Source organism: Heliangelus exortis, chromosome 2, assembly GCF_036169615.1.
Source record: "Heliangelus exortis chromosome 2, bHelExo1.hap1, whole genome shotgun sequence".
Classification (NCBI taxonomy): Eukaryota; Metazoa; Chordata; class Aves; order Apodiformes; family Trochilidae; genus Heliangelus; species Heliangelus exortis.
In genome coordinates this window covers 94,691,179-94,708,661 of record NC_092423.1, presented here as the reverse complement: position 1 = coordinate 94,708,661, position 17,483 = coordinate 94,691,179, and the positions used below count along the sequence as shown (strand labels likewise).

The 17,483-nt window shown below is 40.3% G+C and overlaps 1 protein-coding gene across 4 annotated transcripts in view; it reads left to right on the top strand.

Annotated features, from left to right (window-relative positions):
- Positions 1-3,190: 3,190 nt before the first annotated feature.
- Positions 3,191-17,483, top strand: part of SOCS6 (suppressor of cytokine signaling 6) — a 29,347-nt gene continuing 15,054 nt past the window's right edge. Inside the window, exon 1 of one of the 4 annotated variants that reach the window (XM_071737062.1) lies at positions 3,191-3,319. The gene's annotated coding sequence lies outside the window, so the exon portion shown is untranslated. Of the gene's footprint in view, positions 3,438-4,234; positions 4,343-10,672; positions 10,846-17,483 lie in introns of those variants that run through there. The other 3 variants (XM_071737061.1, XM_071737063.1, XM_071737065.1) reach the window with 3 other exon arrangements.

Below are 17,483 nucleotides of genomic sequence, written 5' to 3'. Positions count from 1 at the left end.
CTCCCATCCAAATTGCAACACCAGCAGCACAGGTAGGTGAGCTCACCCTTGGTGATAAACTGCTGCTCTTACTGGGACACAACTCTTTGGTGACACATCTGGGTAGGAAAAAGTCTGTCCCAAACATGAAGCTGTGAAAAGCCATCAGCAAACTGGTAGCCTATAAAGATTGCAATCCCTAAACCCGATCCTCCTCCTCCTCCTCCTCCCCCCTTTTTTTCCCTTCCACCACTCCAAATGCACAAATTACCTCTTTTATTTGTTTAGGCTGTGGTACTCACCTGGTAACAGGTTGAACTACATCACTACTAGTCCAGCTGGAAGGTACTGTTTGGTTTTGCTTATTCAGTTTGCATGTCTGCCTTGAAAGACCCTGACTTCTCATAAACTGCTTAATGCTAAAAATCAGAAAATGCTTTTCTTGTGAACTCTTACAGAAACCAATGACTGTTTCTAAATGATACAAAAAATAAGGCAGCTATTCTACTTGATGATATGATTTATTGCTAGGTAAATGAACTTAAAGAGATTTGAGCTGGCTTAGACAGGTCCAGTGAGAACTGGAACCACTATAAAGACAATTAAAGGAGTGCATGGGCAGGGGGAAGGAAGGAGACACAATGATGAGGAAGTTCACTACTTTTAGCAGCAATACTAATTTAAGCCATAGTTAGCATGTTCCCTAGTAACAAGAAAGTTAAACTAAGGGAAACCACCTCTAGAGTAAAAAGCTACAAAGTTTTTTGGATTATTTTCCTTCAAATGTGAAAGACTGTTTATCAATGCCATTTCTGAAAAAAAGGCCAAGACTTCTGTTTCATAAAAGTGACAATGGGGCGGTTTCAGACATATGAAAAACTCTGGTCAACACACAGGATGGAATACTTTAACATCCAAAACCAGTGTTGTTTTTTTGTTTTTTTGTTTTTTTTTAATAATAGTGTAAATGGGTGTAGAATAAGATTCCTAAGACAAATTTTTTACTTTGTTTCACATGCAATATATTCTACCACAAAAATCACCTGTGGTAAAAGCTGGTTGAAAAATATTTTTAGCCCGACTGGCTTCTTCACATACAGCTGCTATTGTGCCATAGCTGTTGCTGAGGACACTGCTTAACTTCATACTACATACATAGTCAAGCAAGAATAACAGCTAGACCCTGAAAAAAATTACTCATCCAAATGTATGTATCAAAAGAAGAAAACATACAAAATAAAAAAATAACCACACTTGCTTGAGAAATCCTTCCTTCCTTCCTTCCTTCCTTCCTTCCTTCCTTCCTTCCTTCCTTCCTTCCTTCCTTCCTTCCTTCCTTCCTTCCTTCCTTCCTTCCTTCCTTCCTTCCTTCCTTCCTTCCTTCCTTCCTTCCTTCCTTCCTTCCTTCCTTCCTTCCTTCCTTCCTTCCTTCCTTCCTTCCTTCCTTCCTTCCTTCCTTCCTTCCTTCCTTCCTTCCTTCCTTCCTTCCTTCCTTCCTTCCTTCCTTCCTTCCTCCGACTTAAAATGTCACTTGTATTTTTCATACAGTGTTTTTTTTACAAGCAAGAATTTCACTCCATAAGCATATGGTTTCCTGAATGATCCACTTGGAGCTGATCTTAGCTCTTTGTTATTTCACTGATAACATGTAATCCTAATTGTAAAACAAACAGTTTAGATATAAAATACTCAACAAAACCATAATTCATTCTAGATATGTTATACACGAAAAAGCTGTACTTTGTATTTGAAAAAAATAACTTCATTGTGTAATTCCTACTACAGTCATCATCTCCTTAAAAGGTCTTGGCCTGCCAGCAACTGAGGTAGATAAGACACATAAAATTGACATCGCTTGGATAAGACTCAAAAAAAGCCTTTCATTCTCAATAAATACCCGAGATATAAAAATGTAAATGCAATCAGGACACATTCTGACCTCAAATAACTTCATCAATTAAACAATTTACTGACCTTAACCCATGAACAGTTTTTATTTCAGTAGAAGAATTCAGGGAGAATGTGCATGAATGTGCTCACAATCATGTGAGACTCCGTGATTTCTTTTTAATCTTGATATCACTGAAGTAGCTGCATAACAGATCATACAAATAATCTCACTGGCTCTCAAATATTTACACAGGTAAGCAAATTATGCATATCTTATGGATATCTTTGCAGATCAGGTTCTCGGTTTGCATCAGTTATAGATCACAAGAAGGAAAAGAAAGCAATATTTTACCAGCTTCACTTCTGTCAGCAAACATGACTTAAGACAACTTTTGAGAGACCCTATCGACCACAGATTTTAATTCTTTGCCCCTCCCAGTCTCTTCCGTCAATCTCTCACATCCAAACTTAAGAACTGGGTTTTTTTTTGTTTTTTGTTTTTTGTTTTTTTTTAAAAAAAAGAAGCGACAGGCAAGGAAGGGAACACCCTGCTTGGCTTAAGTTTCTCTAGCACAGGTGATGTAGCTGGAGTTTAATGACACTTTTCTTCAGACACGAAAAGAAAAACCAAGTCTGGTGGGTTGGTATTTTTTGGTTTTGCCTTTTTTGTTTCGTTTTTCTTTATTTTGTTTTTTCCCTTCACGCATCGGATTCATTCCAAGGGAGGTGCAGGAGAACATGAAAAAGAGGGGAGGCCACCTCTCTCCCTCCTCAGCACGGCGGGGGACCGCTGCCCCCGGCGGGGCAGTCGCAGGCCCGGCCCAGCCCGACTCAGCACCCCTACGGGGAGCGACTGTCTGGTTCCGGGGAGCCCGTCCCGCCGTGCGGCCCCTCGCCTAAGAACAGTGCGGGAGTAGCTCCCTCGAACTTCACGAATCGGCTTCTGTAAAAGCTGATGCGGGTTAAAACCCGCAGCACGGGGGGTGGGAGGAAGGTCCCGGGGGCTAACAAAGCCCTACCAAAGCCTCTCTCCCAGCGCGGCTACAAGCCACTTCCCGCCGAACGAGCCTGGGGAAAAGCAGCCCGGAGCCGGGGAAGTGAAGGGGTCCCGGTGCCGCGGGGCCGCAGAGGACCGGTGGCCGTCCCCGAGCCGGCCGGGACAACCGGGAAGGCGGAGAGACGGAGCGAGGGCGTCCAGGGCCCCGCTGTCCCCGCCGGGCTGTGCGCCGGTGCCGCAGCCTCTCCTTGTGCCTGCGGCAGGCGGCGGCCATCGCGGGCTCGCCGCCCCCGTGCGCCCCTCCGAGGACGGAGGGGTGGGGGCAGAGGAGGCGGAGGAAACGGCGGCGGCGCCAGGAACAGGGAGGCGGCGGCACGGCGAGGGAGGGAGCCGAAGCCGGGCCTCGCAAGAGCAAACAGCAGCGCCAGCAGCTCCTCCTCCTCCTCCCCTTCGGTGAGTCCCGCTCCGCCGCCCCGGGAGGCTGCTCGCCGCCCAGCCTGGATGCCGGCGCAGGCCGGTCCGCGCCGCCGAGAGGCCCGCGCCGGCAGCGGGACACCGCGGCCTCCGTTGGGTGAGCGTCCCCGGGGCAACGGGCGCGCCGCGGCCCGTCTCCCCCCTCCTTTCCCCTGATGGCCGCGAAGAGCTGGTGGGGTGGAGGGAGCGCCGGGGGATGGGGAACGGCGCGGTTCGCGGCTTGCCCGCTGCTCTCCTCCTGAGCCGCGGCTCTGGCCCCGGCCTCCTCTCCCTTTGTTTGCTCGGCTTCCCGAGCCTGCGGCGGCGCCAGGCCCTGCGGAGGCACCGGGGCCGCGGCGCGGCCTGCAAGGCGGGCGGACAGGCGGGGAAGAGCGCCGGGCCCGGACCGCCGAGGCTCTGCCCAACCCCCACGGTGACAGGAGGGTGCCGGGACCGGTCTCTCGCCCCCACCGGGCACGGCGGTGAGGCCCGCCGGTTCCGTTCTCTTCCCTTCCTCCCCACCCCCTCCCGATCCGCTGCCCAAATGCACCCTGCTCCTACCCCTGCCATTGTCGGGCGCGGGTGAATTAAGCTGAATTCTCCCCACCCTGCCCGAAACCTGCCTTCAGTTTTAGGCTTGCTGGGTCCCCCTCTCCGGGAAGACGGGGCTCCGGAGGTGGCAGCTTTGGGGCTTGTGCGGCGGAGGGGCCTGGGGTGTTGTGAGGTGAGGGAAGGTGCGCCAAGGGCTCCCGGCGAGGCGAACGAGGAGCTTTCAGCTATTTCCGTGACGGACGGCACTGCAAAAACTTGACTCTAACAGAGAGAAAATAACACCAACCCCCCAAACTTTACCAGTTTTCATTGTTCTTGAAGGTGCTTCTCGCATTCTTTTTCCCTAATGGTGCCACTTCTCTCAGAAAACAACCGGTCCTGGCTCATTCCGACCCGTTTGCTTAAGAAAAAAGCCTTCCCGAAACACCGAGGTTTTAAGAGGTGCAGAGGATGATGCTTCTTTGATGTGAGGTGATTTGGCTGTGTCTTTCTGTCTCCTTTATTCTTTCCTCTTGCAGTGTTTCCAAAATCAAATTAGCTTGGAACACAAATTTGTGTGTATGTGGAGGAAGTTACTCTGATAAGGAGGTTGGCTGCAGAGTATGCTTCAGCCAGGAAGAGCTTCCAGTTACTAAATTCTTGTGCCCTTTCACCATTAGGTCCCAACCCCTCATTCCTACCTGCCAGGAATGTTTATGCCATGTTCAGCCTCTTAATACACCTGTAGTTAGAGAAGTGCCTGCTCCAGGCCTCCTGTCTTTTAGGACTGTGGTCTGCACAGGTGCTGGAGGAACAATAAATCTGCATTTATATAATTATGCTTTGGATGGAAAAAATAGTGCTGTTTTTTTTTTTAATATTAAACACATCTTTGGATTGTAGAAAATATGGAAGCTTCAGTATGGTTATGAAATAAATTACCTAGCTTGGTTGGAAGACTTTAAACCACTGAAGAATGTGTAGGTATTTTTGGAGTCTTCTGTAGTCAGAGAGTAATTGTAGCTCACTGTTTTCTGTGTAACTTCCAAAAGGCAAATTTCAGCTTTTTCAAAATGCTGGTTTTCATCAGGTGTTAAGTAATACTTGAATAGAGTCTTCACTTCCCATTATCTATTTTTTGGTTTTGTGGCATTGTACTCTGTTTGAAACTTAGCTTTTACACATGTTGTATACTTAATTAAGCATATATTTCCTGTATCCTGAGTTTAAAGATTTAAGTAGTTTTTTAAAAGTGAAAATTCAATGAAATAAGGCCTTATTACTTGAAAGTAAGAGTGGTCACAGTGTAGTGTTACATAGGGAGAGCAGCATTTTCTAACTCCCTGGGAGGCCACATGCATAGTAAGGAAGCAGCACTGTGGTGCTTCCAGAGTTTGTGAGTGTCTCTTCATCACAATGCATATGTGCAGTGTGAAAGTATTCATGTGAATTCAGGAAACCTGGTGGGTAATCCTAAATGTTCTGAGAACCTAACTAAAAAAAGATGTATATTGTTATACTGTGCTGTTGATTTCTTTGATCCTAGATTGTGAAGTAGGTCACTCAAACACTTGGGTTACTCTGTGTGGTACCGTTTGAAGAAGTGATTTCTGGTCCACATTGTTCTGCAAGTAGAATACACATCATAACTCTCTTTATGTAGTGCTTTGAAGTGGTGGAGTGAGAGACTGAAATCTTATTTAAGAGTTTTTCTTATAGAAGAAAGTTAATTCTTTCTTTCTTATGAAATCTTCTATAGTCACTGTAACTTGAACATAAACATTTGAAAGTCTTCATCTCTTAGTGTTGCCTTGAATTCACTGTGTGTTTGCTCCACTATTGCTGGCAAAACTGAGGCCACAGTACAGGGTAGTCCTTTGCTGAAATGCCTTATTTGCTGTTGGCTTACTGTCCTCCTGGGCATCCACTCCACTATTTTAGTAGTAGTTTTGTAGTGATGTGTTGTAGGGAGGTGAGTAATAACATAAAGTAGATAGAAAGGTGACTGTTCTCTGCTGGTGTGTCTCAGCGTTTTGCTTATAGTGCTTTAATGTGTGTCAGCAATGAATTGGAGGGGGTATCTCAAGTAGTTGTGATGTTCCAAGGAGGAAAATGAGATACAAGTAGTATAAAAGTAAATGTAATTCAATTTATTAATCTAAATGCTAAGGTATTTGGCATAAATTGGGTAGGATTAGGATTGAGAAGCAGAGTTGAGATTTCTTAGGCAATTTAACCATATTTTGTAGTGTAGAGGATTCAACAAAGGAATACAGAATTTTGATACTCCTTTTTTTGTTTTGTTTGTTTTGTTAAAGAGAAAAATAATATCTGGTAATGTTAGTTATTCTTATGTTTGTGCCAAAATCTTAATTTCATGGGGTACACTTACTTTTTTTGACATACATGTCAGTCTTTAGAGGCACTAGATGTGCTCGATGTAAAGCTCCCATCTTCTTACAGCCCCTGTCCCAGTGCCTCCTGATAAAAGTGTGGTAGTAGTAGTAGACAAGGAAGTATCTTTTAAAAAAGAGTCCTGAACGTTTTCCTTGATGATTTAATGTGGCAAACTACATACAGCAGTATGTTTTTAGAAAGGAGGTTGTGCCTGTAATGGGCTATTTATTGTCCATGTTTGAAAAACAGCTTTATGCCAGTCAAGTATGCTTCTGATGCAGCAGAGGAGAGATTCATTACACACAGTAGACTCCTTCATTTATTATTTTTGCTTTTTCCTCTAGAAAAAGTTTATTTCTGAATTATAACTTTATACTATGTAAAAGGGATAAATTCCTGCTTTAAAAATAGTTAAACTAGTTTTGAAACAAATATTTAAAAACTTGTACCTTTGAGGTTTTCTGTTGCATTAGGTTTTTTTTCCCCAGTTACTGAATTATCTTAAGTTATTGAAACAAAACAAGTCGCCTACTTCAGCCTTTCCTGGTGGTTAAAACCAAACCAAAACCAAGCTGGCCTTGAATTATTGCTCCAGATGAAAATGGAAAGCTGACTGTGTGTAAATTGTTGACTAGTTCATCAAATATGTAGATTAAACAAACTTTGCTAGAGTCTACACAGTCTGAATTTGAAAATATAACATGAAGGAGAACCTTAGTCTGCTTATTGTGAGAATTAAACTTTTAGATCAGTGTTTGAAGTTCAGTTCTGATTTCTGAAACTCACTTAGATAGAAATTGGTTCAGTTTTTTTCTTCTACCAATTTTCATGGTCTTTTGACTCCTGCTTTTGTCATATACAGGTATGCAAGCCTGTGCAACTCCAAATAATTTTAGCTAGTTTTGAGATGTATAGCTTTGCAAATCTGAATGTTGTTCAGTTGAGCCTGTAATGTAGATTTAAGGACCTATATTAAGATCTTTAAAAATGTAATTAAACTATTATCTGTCATGAAATTTTCTCAGGAAAATATTAAGATCAAATGCTCTGGAAACTAGTCACCCCTTTTCTGTGTCCTTAACCGTACACATAACACTTTGGACTCAGGAACTCAGCTGACATCATTTATGACAAGGGTGTAAGCCACCTTACCTAAAAAAATGTTCCTTGATTGCTACATCACCAAGAAAAGTATGCAAGTTAAAGATAAGTCTTTATTTGTTTAGCTTGGATGCAGGTACACTGACTGACTTGTTCTGTCTCTGACTTCAAAATTCCATTAAAGGAATAAGAAAACAATATTGCTTGCAGCCTAAGGATGCTGTGTATAGGCAATTCTGTCTAGGTGCTGCTCTCCAAACATTGCTTCCTATGGTGTGTATATATATAGGACACACAGGGCAGGAGAGGCTTCCTGTCTTATGTGAAACTTTTTTTTTTTTTTTTTTTTGAATCTGTCAAGTGCATTAGATTTGCAGTTTAAAATAAAAACTCAGGTTTCTAAAGTACGTGGGGTTTTTGTTATAAACATGAAATAATTTTTCTGTAAACTGCTATGGAATTTTTAAATTAATTTTCTCTGCTAGTGAATATAAATTGTAGATGTTACTGGTTTTTTTCAGAGTTTATTAAGTGGTCTCTGGTTAAGAAATGAAAATATTGTTAGGTGAGTCATATGACTGATATTTTTCTTTGCTTCTCAGTACAGTGTATAACCAGCAACTATATTTGTATTTTTAACTTGCATGGTATATGATCATGATCTGTAAGAGGACTTTTGCAAGGTTTTGATTGTCTTGAGCTCATATGGTCAATGCAACTAGATGATAAATAGATAAATGTTGAGACTGCAGAACAAGACCTTTCATATTGTTACTCCAGCATATTCTGTAGTACTTAATACATGAAATGCTACTCTTGATGGCCAAATTCTTGGAATTGAGGTTCCAATCAGTCTTGGTTTTACAGTGTGTGATCTCTGTTTTTCTTGAGTAGTTTTATTCTTTATTAATCTTGACGTTCTCTGGTAAATGTGCTAAAGCAGCAGTTTGTAGGAGTCTTGAGTAGGTGATTGTTTTTCCTTCTCTAAAGCAGTCTGCATTCCTCAGATAGGTTGAGAACAGATTAGTAGGCTACTCCAAACATTTCTGAAGCATATTAATTTGATCCAAAGATGTCTCTTAAGACTGTGGTCAAGTGTTTTTGGGTTCCTTCTGATTTAGGGAATCCTATCTACCCTCATTTTGCTTTAGTAAGTGATACAAAACTGGGCAGTTACAAGCTATGAAGTTGAGTATGTTTTTCACATCAGTGAGGGGTTTTAATGCCCTTGGAATCTTCTGGTTGGTAATCAAGTAGTTAGATGAGGAGGTTTAATAACTGAAACAGTGAAATTGGGATGAGTAGCATCAGGGAAAATGTTTTTGATTACAGGAAATCTAGGATAAGATTTGTGGAAGCTGTGCTCCAAAAACAAGGTAGGCAGCTTTTCAGGATGATGACTCTCTTCATTGAGGAGCTGGTGGGAACTGGGCAAGTGAGGAATTCTCACTGGATTTACTGAACAGAAGCTGCTTGTGCTGGCACTGGTTTAGGTGAAACTTGTGCTGAGGAAGTTTTCCAGGCTGGAATTTTGGTCAGCCTGAGGAGACAAGTCCATAATAGTTGGTTTGTGCATTCAGGGGTATGAGTTGGTAGGTTATGTGTAAGATCTTAAGTCTGGGTCTGAGTAAGGGTAGGTATCTGGTGGCTTTTTTTTTTTTTTTTTCCTCCTCCCCCCTGTTCTCTCTTCAGTGGAAAACAGAGGCAAAACCAATGCTGATCCAGTGCTTTCTGAAACTGACTTTTCTCCTCTTCACTTTTGGAAGGAAGAGAGCTGTTGGCTAGGAGTAAGTAATGTTGAGAATTAATAAAGGATTAGCCATAGGCCTTTAAAAAATCTAGTTACTTGGGCAAATACTTGCATGTGGGTGGAAATATTCCACAGTTCCTTACTGGAGGGGTAAGAGTGTCTATACTGACCAGTGCTGTAGTCTTATTTGTGTCTAGTCCACTAATGGTCAAAAGAAGATGGTGAGGGGAAGTTGTTACATCAGTAATGACTCAGATGTCCTGTAATTGCAAAAAAAAAAAAAAAAAAAGTGCTGTTTGGAATCGTCAGTAGTTTAAATATTGACATGGAAAACAGGAACAGAAATTCTATGTTTCAGCATTGAGAAGTATGTGTCTATTCTTATTTTCAAAAATTGGACTAATACATTTTATAGTCTATAGAAGTTTAACTGTATGTCAGAGAGAACAGGAGAACAGTCTGTGTGCAAGTACATGTTAATTTTTTTTTTGAAAGCTCAAGCATGAAAATTCTCTAGCTTTTGCAGCAGTGCTTCTGTCTTCTTGGGTCTGCAGAAATTTGACCTTACTCTGAAGATAGCTATCATAAGCATTTTGAGTTTGTGTAACTCTCATAAAGTGTATTACTTCATATATGAAAACTTCGTCTTTGATCCTGCATGTGAGAATTTACACACTGATGTGAAGTTGCTCAGTGAAGGTCCTCAGTTCTTCATGTGCTAGCTAAACATAATGTACCATGAGCAGTCCCCTTGATTTAAATGCCTTCTCACAGTTAATTAATCTTTCCTGGGTTGGGACTGAATATTAGCAAGATCACATTTTTTAGTGCTGTGTGAAAAATTATTTTCTGCTGGTGTGGAACATTATTTAAACCCACAACTGCCACCACCCCCAAATAAAAAATAAGCCTGAAAGCCTTCCAGTATGCATCAGGACAGAACAGTGTCTGTCTAAAATAACTAAAATATTCTCCATCAGACATGCTGGTTGGGGTAGTGAGATGTTTGTGTCTGCAGGTGATTAGAGTGTAGGTGTAGGAGGAAAAAAAAGTTTCTCATCTTAAGCATAAATAATTAAGAGTCTCTGGTTTTGACCCAAAATTGGAAAATTTGCATGTACAGTAAGCTTTTCAGAACTGGTGTAGTCCTCTAAAAAGGTTTTATACTTACAGATGGGGACTTACTAAAAAAAATGGCCATACAGTCAAAATTCTGTTCCCATTCTGGTCATTTCACTAGCTGTTGTACAGTGCTAATGTACGTGCCTTCTTGAAACCACCCTCTGGTCTTAAAAAGACTGTCAATTTAGAAAACCTATTTAATGTTTCACCTCCTGTTTTAAGGCAAGCAGAATGGTAAAGTAATTCTGTGAGATCAGATGATGATAACACTCTGTACAGGTGTGTTTACCCCTTGTGTATGTGATAGTACTTTGAGCACAGCCCTGTCTCCTCTTTCCCATATATGGAGAGGCTTTAAACCCTAAAGAAGATAATTAGTTTACTCTTTGTTCTTATTGGGCCTTCTGCCAGGGAAAATGGGAAGGGAAATATTTTAAATGAGATGTGTTTTACATTCTCACTTTCCCAAATGCAGAAGTTGGATTACTTTCTGCAGTGGGTGGCAGGAACTTGGAGGAGCAGCCGGGCCGTTTGTGTGGGGGACCACCAAACTGGGTTTGACTTCTGCTCAACTCATCCAGGTTCTGCTGCTGGATTGCATTCCAGGGGCAGCAGCTTAATTACAGTAGGTACTCTGAGAGGAAAAAAAGCTTTCCTCTTGGGCCCTCACCTGACTGAAGAACCCCCAATCTTTAAACAAAAAGAGGAAAGAAGTCCTCTTTTTTGTTGTTTTTTTCTTTTTGTCTTTTTTGTTTGATTTTTTTGGTTGTGTGTTTTTTTGTTGTTGTTGTTTTTCGTTTTTCTTCCTCCCTCCCCCTTTTTTAGTTGTTTTGTTTATTTTGGTGGGTTTGGTGTTGGTTTGGTTGCATTTGTTTTTGTTTTGTGGGTTTTTTTCCTCTGGTTTGTTGTGTTGTGCTGCCTTGTTTGTAAAATAAGTCCTACTTTCTATTTCATCAGACCTGGCTTACTGACCATTAAAGGCTGGCCTTCAGTAGCTGATGTTTGACAATCTGTGCATAAAATTGATCTGATTTGAAGTTGACAGTGATCCTAAACTGTTTTACCTCTATGTGTTTTGATACAGATACTGACTTTCTTTAAGCTGAAGAATATTCACCTAATCACAACAGTTTGGAAGGCTCATATTCAGTTGTTTTGTTCTTAAGGATTTATCCTCTCAGAAGGCTTTAAAATTACCTCAGCTTTTTTTTAGCTTGTAAATCAAATAGCATCCAAGGGAGGAAGTAAAATACTGAAGATAATGGAAATATAGCATATTGAAATAAGGACTGCAATAAAAATGATTCGGACTCATCATAGTGAAAAAGAGAACATAATTACGAGCCATCTTCAATTTTGTTTTTGCATGCTGTGTTCCTAAGAAAACTGGTAGTACATGACCCTTCTGTAGCTGTCTTGTGCGAAACACATTTTCTGATCCTGAGATTCTGAAACTGATTTCAGAATTGGTAGCAAAACTTCAAATATTGTGTTATTGTTTCACTTGGGAATCAGTTCATCAAGGTTAATGTGAGTAGCTATGTTAAAATAATCTGTCTTTCAGCACTTAGTTTCGGAAGAGTTAGTGAGACTTCCACCCACGTGCAATTTTTTTCCCTCTGCCACCCCCTCCAAACTTGGTTGCATTTAGAGGAGCTTTACACAATGATTGAAGTACTGACAAATTGCGATGCAGGCAATAGTGAGCTTGTGTACTTATCAAATATTATCAAAGCTATAGTTTTATGATTTTATTTAAGTACAAATAAAGGGGGAATAGACTTGGACCTAGTTTCGGATTAATTCTTGAAAGGCCATTTAAATTTGTATTTCTTAGAAGTGATATTTTTTCTCTCACTCCGGAATATGCAAAATAAATCCAGCCTAATGAATCACTAGTTTAAATCCTAGTGGTTTATAAAATTAGATTAACATGAGTTTTTGTGTTTTTGTTTTTGTTTTTTTTTTACTTTTGCAGATTAAGTTGCTTCTTAGTTTTACTAACTTTTGACTGCCACTGTTTGACTATTTCAGTGTTTATTACCTTGTCTCTATAGAAATAAAATCATTTTATGTAGTAGCAGCAGAAAATGGTGTGCTTTCTTCATCAATATGAGGTTCTAAGTCACTTGAAGTTTTAATTTCTATTTCAGAAAAAAAAAAAAGAACATTGGTTTAAAAAATACAAAGTTACTCAGACCTTTTGGAATACTTAATGTTATGATTTGCATATATCCAACAAGATTGGGTAAGGTACTTAAACACTGCAAAACATTTTTTTTGTGGGTTATGTGGTTCTTTGAGTCTTAAACTATAGGTGCTCAAAGGCAATGAAGATGGAGCTACAAATCTATTTGGTAACTATTATATATGGAGAAAGCCTTCCTACTAACAGTATGAGAGAAAAATATATTCACTTGGAGAGGAGTTATTAATAAAATTTTTCAGATTATGTTATAGAACTTAGCAAAGAACTTTTTTTTGTCTGTTTTAGGTAAGACTGGCTGTAGTTCTGACCTTTGCAGTCTGTCAAAATGTACTTTGCTTTGAATTATATTTTTGGAAAGCAGGCCATCAACCTCATATTATGTGTGTTGCAAGCAAAATGTGGTAGGGGTTGTGAGAATACTTCATGCCTTGCAGGAGGCAGCAGTTTAGAAGACTTAGAGTTTGTATCAAATAACACTTGAACTCTGGGCTGAAATATTTTTGCTCTATTTGTTAGCCTGAATTTACTTTCTTTATAGGTTGCACTTTCATTAATGGTTTAGAACTAACCTTGAAGAGTATTTGTTTTTGTTTGTTGTTTGTTTTTGTTTGTTTCATTTATTTTTGTGGGTTGTTTTTTAGGGGGGCTTAGTTTCATTTGTGTCCCCCCTCCTGCTTTAGGTATAAACTAGTGATGGGTCTTCTACTCATCCAGCCACTTGATACTTCTTTGTGCTGTAACATGTGTGATTCTTTGCTTACTGCTTTCCTAAATGTACCAATGGGACTAAAAATGCTCCTCCATTGGCAGCAACCCCCTGAAAAGGGCCACAAGCTTTAGCTGATCTCCTTCAGTAGGAGACAATTTGCTGTTGCAGTCAGCTACTGGAGTCAGACTCATTTGGTTCTGTTGCCATCTTATGCTCATGGAGAGATGGGGGAGATGTCAAATTCAAGTTTGTATGTACTCAAAACCCAAACAATCTCCACCACCTGAAATCACTCCACGTTATGAAAATTCAGAATTCAGGTTTCAGAACTGAATGACTTTTATTTGGACTGGCAGTGCATATTACTCAGTTTATTAATCCATCTAGAATGAAAATTGAGCACTCTGTTCTGGTTCTTGGAGTGTTGAATGTAGAGCATTGAATATCTGTGCATGAACATTTAAGTGTCAGATATAGAGACAGCAAAAAATTTCCTTAATGAAGGTAATAATTCTGTCTGTAAGCTCTGGAACTTGGAGTTCAGTTAGTATACTGTATGTAAATGATGGGAACATAGATTTGAAAGGGTGTTGGAGAGTAGAACAAATAGAAACATTTTTGTCCCCCATGTGAGGCAAGAAAGAGAATTGCTCAGGCAGCTCTTCTGGCTTTTATTAACTTCTGACTTCTTGAACTTTAAACCTTAATCAAATTACCTATCTTTCCCATGGAAACAATTCTGGTAAAGGATATAAAATTAGGTTTCTCAGTATGCTGTTGTTCAAGAGGCAAAACATATAATTTTACTCACTGAAAGAAATTATCTATGATTATTTTAGTGATTATATTTTAAATTTTCAAGAAAGTAAAATTGCTAGTGAAACTTACTTACCAGTTCAGAAATAAGGATTCTCAAATTTTGAATTAATATGATTAATAGAAAATGTTTTAAATTTCTAATACATTTTCCTAGTTATTTCCTACAGTGATATAAAAAGTGTCACCTAAGCCTTTCTCTTTTTAACCTTTAATCAGAAATAAAAACCAAAATCACAGTTGGAAAACACTTTGTTTCTTGATGGTTGGAGGTAAATATTTTTATGTTACAATGAAACAGTTTTTGTGTAACGTATCTCTCATCAATGGAGTTGTTTGACACCACTTTTCTCTGTAGTTTTGGAGATACTTTTTAAGTCCAGAGAAAGCTTTCCCTGAGTTTGGAAATGTTGTTGGCTTGGATTTTTAAAATATAAGAATATATTATTTTTTTCTATGGCTGCTTCCCTGGTTGAGATACCACCTATCTGCTTATTTGATAAAACTTCTCTGGAAAGCCTGGAAGGGGCTGTGGGGTAATACAGATAGGAAGAGCTTTGCTCTTCTGAGCTTTGTTTCTGTAGGAAGCAATGATGAAATAAATTATTAGTCTTTGGACTTGAGTTCAAGTCTGAACTTCTGAAAAGTGACTAGGGAACTCAATTTATAGAGTAGTTGCCTGTACTTTATACGAGGTATTGTATTACAGTTTTTACCTAGTTGTTTTTATTTCAAGAACTGGGAAATCCTTGATTGACCAAAATAATGTATTATTTAAATTAAACCAGTGTCTTTTTGTCCCAGGTACTTTTTATCTTTCACTGAATGTCTGTTTTTCTTTCAATGTCTTATGTTGAATGGGTGCATGAACTTTTATGTTATCCATGTTACGTTTATGCTAGTGGTGCATTTGCAATTGGGAAGTGGGCCTGTGTGAACTTCATGAAATTCAACAAGGACAAGTGTAAGGTCCTGCACATGGGTCAGGGCAATCTCCTGTATTAGTACAGGATAAGGGATGCAGGGATTTGGAGCATCCCTGAGGAGAAGGACTTGGGAATACTGGTGTATGAAATTCCTCCTCATCTATTCTGCCCTGGTGAGGCCACATCTGGAATACTGTGTTCAATTCTGGGCTGCCCAGTTCAAGAGAGACAGAGAACTACTGGAGAGAGTCCAGCAGAAGGCAGCAAAGTTGTCTGGGCGACTGAAGTATCTCCCTCAAGACAGAAGGTTGAGAGAGCTGGGACTGTTTAGCCTGGAGAAGACTAAGAGGAGACCTTGTCAATATCTATAAATACCTAAAGGTTGGCTGTTATGAGGATAGAGCCACTCTTTCAGTAGTGCCCAGCCACAGGACAAGGGGCAATGGGCAGAAGCTGCAGCACACCAAGTTCCATCTAAACATGAGGAAAAAACTTTATTGTGAGTGACAAAGCATTGGAGCAGGCTGTCCAGAGAGGTTGTGGACTCTTCTCTGGAGACATTCAGAACCTGCCTGGACACAATCCCATGTAAGATGCAGTTCTGCTTTATCAGGGGGGTTGGACTCCCCCCTCTACATCACTCTGTGAGACCTCACCAGGAGTGCTGTGTCCAGGTCTGGAGTCCTTAGTACAGGCAAAACATGGACCTGTTGGAATGGGTCCAGAGGAGGGCTGCAAAAATGATCTGAGGGATAGAACACCTCCTGAGGAAAGGCTGAGAGAGCTGAGATTGTTCAGCCAGGAAAAAGAGAAGGATCTGGGGTGGAACTTATGACAGTCTTTCAGTACCTAAAGGAGGCCCATAAGAAAGGTAAGGACAAATGTTTTTAGGGACTGTAGTGACAGGAAAAGGGTAGTGGTTTTAAACTAAAAGAGGGTAGAATTAGAGTAGTTATAAGGACGAAATTTTTTTACAGTGTGGGTGGTGAAACACTGGAAAGGGTTTTCCTGAGAAGCAGTAGAAGCACCATCCCTGGGAACATTAAAGGTAAGATTGGAAGGTGCTCTGAACATACTAATCTAGTTGAAGATGTCCCTGTTCACTGCAATAGAGTTGGATGACTTTTAAAAGTCCTTTCCAACCCAAACCCATTCTATGGTTCTGTGATTACTTTGGAAAAATGTCACCATCTTTAAAAAAAAAAAAAAAGATTATTGAAATTTGTGTGCATTTCACAAAAATGAGATTTCTCTCACCTTGCACACCTGGGAAATGAGCATATCAGTTGTCAGTGTTTGCATTCTGTCTGAATTTTCCACTGTAAGAAATCAAAGGTTCCAACCGATTTAAATGTGCATAAAAAAAAGTGAAGCCATGGAAGTAGGAGTCTCTATGGGTTTGAAACTTATTAAATCTTTGAATTGTATGGCTCCTGAATGCCTTGATATGAGGCAAGTATTAGGCAGTATTGGCATTAAATGCTTATTCATGGTCTAGATGATAAGGGTGGGTTTTTAGTGACATTTGTGTAGAAAATACATTGTATTTCTCTCTCTCTCTCATAATCCAGTGTAGAAAGTCCCAAACCAGTGGCCAGTCAGTCTCTTCCCCTCCCTGTTTCTGAGGAATGACCTTGCTACCTGCTTCTTCCTCCTCAGCATGCTCGAAAGCTTCTCTCCATGTGTGAGTGCAGTACGGAGGCTTTGGTATAAACCTTCCCACTTTTACTTCTCTGCAATCAAGGCACTGTGCTCTTTTTCCCCTCAATAAATATGTTCACTTAATCCCTCCCTCCTTTGGAGGTGATAGCTGCAAAGGACTTGGTGAACCTACCTGGGCATATGAATGTAAAGGGCAATTCAGCCCCAGTCAGAAACCAACCCAGCTGGGGTTAATTTGAAGCTACAGGTGTAATCATCGTTGGTTGTGAGGCCCAAGGCAGAATGGTAGCTACAAGGGTGGTTTAAGACCACAGTGTATGCTTTGTGTGGGCCTTCTAGAGAAGCTGAAAAACAGGAAAATGCATCTTACTTCCAGCTGTAGGTCCCCCAGCTGTAGAATGTGAATATGCTTAATATGTCGGAAAAGCAGAGTCCTTTTGTTTCTACAGTGAATTTTCAAGCTAGTCTCTATGTTAAAAACTTGTTTCAGCTGCTTTTGTTTCAGCTTCTGTATGCTAGGCAAATTGGCATGGAATAAATTTATCTTTTAGAGCTTAACAAAATTTCTTTTGTTACTAGTGGAATAGATTAGATGACTAAATTTGGATTATTGCTTGAATAAGAGCATGTGCTTAATTAGGTTGATGTGATATTTTTAAAAATGGGGTGTGTTTTTTTTCGTGCACATTTTATAGTAATTATACTAATGTAAAGTAATTTGTGGGATTTTGCTGCTGTTTTTGCATATCTTTGGTGCCAGGTGAATGTTATTTGTATGAAAGACCAATTCCATTTGTTTCTTCTTGTCTGTCAGCTGAATATAAATGGAAGTGGAAAGCTGAGCAGTTGACAACTTCCTGGTCAAGTAGCAGTTTTACAAATAGGTGCTATGAAGCCACCTGTTGGCTAGATTGGGTGGCTAGTGAGGTGATTAAAATCAA